This window comes from Thamnophis elegans, chromosome 2, assembly GCF_009769535.1.
Source record: "Thamnophis elegans isolate rThaEle1 chromosome 2, rThaEle1.pri, whole genome shotgun sequence".
Classification (NCBI taxonomy): Eukaryota; Metazoa; Chordata; class Lepidosauria; order Squamata; family Colubridae; genus Thamnophis; species Thamnophis elegans.
In genome coordinates, this window is record NC_045542.1 from 39,419,321 (window position 1) to 39,425,320 (window position 6,000).

The following is a 6,000-nucleotide window of genomic DNA, read 5'->3' on the forward strand; positions in this document are numbered from 1 at the left end:
TTTGTATGTATGGTTGCCTACAATAGAACTCAGTCCACAAGTCAACAAACAGATTAGCTTGTCACCAAAATCAATACATTTCCCTGCAGTTTCTGAACATTTGTGGCAAAACATTATAAGGGTTGCAATCACGGGGAGCAAGTTGGCACCAATGCTAAGGTCTCTTGGATCTAAAAGCAGGTGCCGCTTAACTTTTCATAGACTATTTTTTCACTAAACAGATTCTTGCTTTGAGCCCCTGCTATCTATCTATCTATCTATCTATCTATCTATCTATCTATCTATCTATCTATCTATCTATCTATCATCTATCATCTATCTATCATCTATCTATCTATCTATCTATCTATCTATCTATCTATCTATCTATCAGACAGTGGCCTCTTTATCTCTTACATAGGCAGTGATTTATGACCTTCCTGTTGATAATAGCTGTAAAAGAGACATAAAGAGAGAAATGGTATCTGTGAAGCTGACTAAATGCCTTTTAAACACCACATTTGACCATTGCAATTTTACAGAAGGAAAGATGGTGCTTCTATGTATGGTTTCTACCAGAAGGAATATAAGTTGCCCAGAGTACTGGAAATCCTGGACTTACAGTCACAATTGAGCTCACAATTTCCATTGCTAAGGAAGAGAGTTGTTAATTGAATTTCCCCCCATTTTACCACCTTTATTGCCACAATTGTTAAGCCAATCACTGAAGTTAAACTGATAATCTGTTAAGGGAATCCGGCTTCCCCACTGACTTTGTGTCCAAGCTCTGCCTAACGAACCCAAGCAAATCAGAACTCTTTCTCAAAGGTCTTCTTTAATGAGTACATCATATTGGCACAGTGTCAATGGAAAACCAAATCTAAATCTTTCCTGTGGTTTCAGTATAATTAAACTAGGAAATAACCCCGTCCCTGAGTGTCACAGGTAACGTTGGCCAATTGGATTAACTGGTGGGCTCTTTAGGCAGTCCTTTCCCAACCTTATCCGTTGCCAGAAGAGATGACCTTGGTTCTCTTGAGAAAGCTCTTTGTTGTGTCTAGTAAGGCATTCCAACCTCCTTCCCTCCCCTTCCCCCTCTGTGAGGCAACTGAGGCACAGAAAGGTGGCTGCCGCTAGGTTTAGTTTAAAGTTGACACTTTGTTTGCCAGAAGGTTGCAGAAAGGTGATCACATGACCTTGGGACATTGCAACTGTCATAAATACATGCCAGTTGCCAAGCATCTGAATTTTGATCACGTGACTACAATGTTAGTGTGATAAATAGTCATAAGTCACTTTTTTCAGTGCCATGGTAACTTTGAACGATCACTAAGCGAATAGTTGTAAGACTATCGTGGGTTGATTGTATAGAGGTTATTAGTTTTATTCTTTAGAATGAGAATGCAGAAGTATTATAGTCTGGGTGACACTCAGGCTGGGAGACAGGATTCCAACCTACATAATCCTGTTTATAAAATCTGATATTAAAAATTAAACTAGGCTCACATCTGTTATTCTCTCTGCTACACATACCTACACGCATAGACACACTCACAAAGGCATTGTTTGCATTATTACCCTCTTTTTAAACATTGCTCCATGAGAGAAAAAGGAGAAGAAAATCTCTTAAAAGTCTCAGAGATCTTCTTACACATTGTTTATACAATTTTCTCTTCCGGGTTCCTTTATAACAACAAAATTAATGTAAAGGCTAATGGATACTTATAGAAAAAGTCCACATACTGTAGTAGATGAACTTCTGGGGACTACACGTTGACAAAAAAAAGAAAAGAATTAAAGGTCATAGGAGAATTTAAACATTCTCTCTCCTTGTTGCTTATAAACCCCACATATATAATGCATATTATATTGCTTCAAAAATTGCAGCAACGGGTTCGCTGCCCCTTTGCTGGGTGGGACAGTGGTCATGGTGGGTGGGATTGGATGGGCGTGACCACGGTGTGCATGGCCTAGTCAGCCTCCTGCACCACTGGGGGGGGCATCTTTTGCCCTCCCCAGCTCCAGAGGTTTTTCTCGAGCCTCTGGAAGGGCAAAAACTGCTTCCTCCAGGCTCTGGAGGCCGGAAACAGGCCCGTTTCAGGACTTCCAGAACTTCCAGTAGGCCAATTTTTGGCCCTCCCCAGGCTCCGGAGTCTTTCCTCAAGCCTCTGAGAAGGCAAAAATTGCTTTCCCCAGGCTCCAAAAGCCCTCTGGAGGCTGGAAACAGGCCCGTTTCTGGACGTCTGGAACCTCTAGTAGGCCCGTTTCCTCCCCTCCCCAAGCCTCCGCCTGGACCCTGCACTTTACCTGGCATTATGAACAGGCCGCGTGGAGACATCTGGGATGGGGGCAGGGCAGGGGGGCAGCCACGATGGCATTTGGAGGTTTGCCAAACTAGGCAGAAGACTAGCTAGAAGATCGCCTGAACCCATGCAAACCCACAGCAGCCCACCCCTGCATATTACCTCAGCCAAGATGTTTCCTTACATTGTTCTATCCTGATTGTGGTCAGCATAAAAACTGCTTATTTTACTATAGCTACCAAATCTGGGGAGCAAAAATTCTGAGCATGGTATCAAAGGTACACAGAAACATTCTTTGCTGCCATCTAGCTTTTGCAGCCCAGATCTGGGGAGGCCTAAATTTTTATAGCCCTTAAAATTCTCTCTGTGTGTCATTAAGAGAAAATAATAGGAACAACCACAAATAGAACAACATCCTCCACTAGTAAAGTGTTGGATGGCCCATAATAATTGCTATAGTGCCCTAGCCTGGACGGCGTTTCACATTTTCACAGTCTATGGCCTAACTCAATTATAAGCTTTTCAAAGGGAAAAAAAATGCAAGAAACAGATGGATTATTTCAGGACATCTTCAGAGAAATGCTACTATTTCCTTTTCACTGTTGCTACGGGTTACCATTTTATAAGCATTCATATAAGAATGCTATAAGATCTTCCAGAAGATCTTCCTCATCTTCATATTTCTGTATAGGTACTGATTAAAACCCGGGCTGTGATGGCTCAATGGTTAAAGATGCTGAACTGGAAGGCTGACAACCAGGGTTCGAGACTCAAGCTCCACGCACTGGGGCGAGCTCCAGTTACTTGCCCCAGTCCAGCCCACCTAGCAGTTTGAAAGTATGTAAAGGCAAGGAGCTTAATAGGTCCCACTTCGGTGAGAAGGTATACCTTTGGTGTATAGCCATGCTAGCCACATGACCACAGAAATTGACTTCGGACAACACTGATGCCCTCAGCCAAGTTACGGAGATGAGCATGGTGGCTCATCTTGAAGTCAGATTCAACTGGACAAGGAAACCTTAACCTTTACTACTGATTAAAACATATTCCATGCCTTGATAGATAGAATTGCATACAAACCAAGTAGTGCTTTCACAACCCTCCTGATGAACGTGATTTGCTGAGGACATTGTCTTTTCACAAATTTTTTTCCCTTTCTAATAGATCATTTTCCTCCCTTACACATATCCCAAGCATCTCACTTCTCCTTCAATAAATTTCTCCTTGGCTGAATATCCTTTTAAAATCCCCCTCTCCCCGGCAAAAAAAAAACAAGCAAGCAACTAGTTTTATGCAGGGGTGGGCTTCAAAATTTTTAGCAATGGGTTCTCTGCCCGGTTACCAGGTGGGTGTGGTCATGGTGGGTGTGGCCTAGTCAGCCTCCTGCACCATGGTGGTGGGGGGGGCTGTTTTTGCCTTCTCTGGGCTCTGGAGGCTTTCCTCGAGCCTCTGGGAGGGCGAAAACCTCCTCCCCCAGGCTCCAGAGGCCAACCAGGAGTGGGATTTGGGGGTTCACTGAACTGCACAGAATCTTCACTAGAGATCGCCCAAACCTGGGTAAACCCGGAGCAGCCCACCTCTGGTTTTATGTGGATGTGATAAAATACAACAGGCAGGATTCATAATAAATGGCATCATTATAAAATGTTGGTATCCTAAACACAGAGCATACAAATATAGAAAATAGTTAAATACCTTCTCTTTGCACGTATCTGATCTTAGAAACATTTTGCTCAAACACGAAACAGCTGACATTTGTTTTAAACTCACCTCATCTTCCATTCACTCATTTATCCAAAGATGAAAATGGCTTATGTTCATTGCCTTTCTCTCTCAGCTGGGTCTGTTCAGTTTCCCCAGAGTTTCGTACATCTCAGTCTCTGGGTTTCTTCCTTCCCCAGCTGTTCTAACACCTTCCACTGTGCCTTCATTGCATCTCAGGTCTATAAATCCATTGAATCTGCTTGGTAAGGCCCAAAGCATGTCCACATGGGAAGCTTCAGGACCTTTCAGAAACACCTGGAAAAAAGATGAAAAAGACCCCCACCCCACCCCACCCCCGCTTTATTCCTGAGCCAACTGAGGTCCCCCTGGCTGTGTGTATGTTAAATTACAACCCCTTTGCTTTTTTTGAATGAGTGTTGCACACAGGTGCAGGTAACAGCTGGGGGCTCCAGCAGATTCCATTTTTCCAAAGTATGACAATTACATAGTTCTCCTCGGTGGGGGCTTTTCCTCCTCTCTGTTCTGGTGTCTGTTTCCTAGTCTTCCATGGAAGTGCCAAATTCATAAGAATGGAATGAGTGCATGTGTGTGAGAGTACGTTTAGGTCACAGATGGTGAAAAAGGAGAGTTTTGTTACTTTCTGCAAGGTGAACAAACCGGTCAGTCCTAGAGGAGATCAACTCTGCCTGCTCTTTAGAAGGCCAGATCCTGAAGATGAAACTCAAATACTTTGTCCACCTAATGAGAAGGAAGCACTCACTGGAGAAGAACCTAATGCTGGGAAAGACTGAGAGCAAAAGAAGAACAGGACAACAGAGAATGAGGTGGATGGATGGAGTCACTGAAGCAGTCGGCGTGAGCTTAAATGGACTCCAGAGAATGGTAGAGGACAGGAAAGTCTGGAGGAACATTGTCCATGGGGTCCCGATGGGTCAGACATGACTTCGCAACTAACAACAACAACAAAGAACTTTAAAAAAAGGTCATGTCACTGAAAGAATTGAAGACTTGGGTTGAGTAACTAGGAACAAAAGCATAGATCTAGAACAGGAATGTCAAACTGGCAGCCCACAGGACAGATGCATCATGTACAGGCCATGCCCACCTCAGCTCTGCGAATGGGAGAAACATCACAAAACATCATGGTTGATGGCAACATGATATGGCGAATTTGACACCCATGATCTAGAACATGTTTGACTGGGGAATTTAAGTCCATTTATCTTAAAGTTCACAGGTGTGAAAAACACTGTTCTAACTTCTCCAGCCTTAGTTTGAAATGTTTTCAGGCCCCCATGTTAAATTGATGCAGTGACACTGCAGTTGAGATGGGGGAGGTAGACAATTATGTTGCTGAAATTTACTGAATTTGCCACAACATTTCAAGGATTTGAACTAGGAAGACATTGGGGCAGAAAATTCCAGCTCTATGTTGCCATTTCCTGGATTAGGATAGTGTGTGAACCCAGCAATTGTGCTTGGCAAATAGTACCGAACCAGGTAATGGAGGTTTATTAAACCATTTATGGGAAATATGGGTTTATGGGAATGCAGGCAAAATACACAGACCATGTAGAGCCATCATTAAAGTATAGTTAGCCATTTTAGTCTGATTTGCTCTGAAATAGAATATGGGAGCTTCATATATGGTGCCATGTGTGACAAGAAGGTTATATGTATTTATCATAAGATAACACAGCCAGTTACTTAGACTGATTTAGACCCCTTTCTAGTCCTTCCCAAAGACCTGGTACAGGCGTATCTTGTTGTTTAATAATATTGAAGGATTGTCACTGGATGTAAGATGTTCCAAGCAAAGTTGCCATTTGCAATTGACTGATGAATTTGTCAGTGCCTATGGGGTTCAAATGGTGCTCCAGATGTTTTGGGATTGCACCAGAGGTGGTATTCAGCAGGTTCTGACCAGTTCTGGAGAATCAGTAGGGGAAATTTTGAGTAGTTCGAAAAACCTGTAAATGCTGCCTCTGACTGG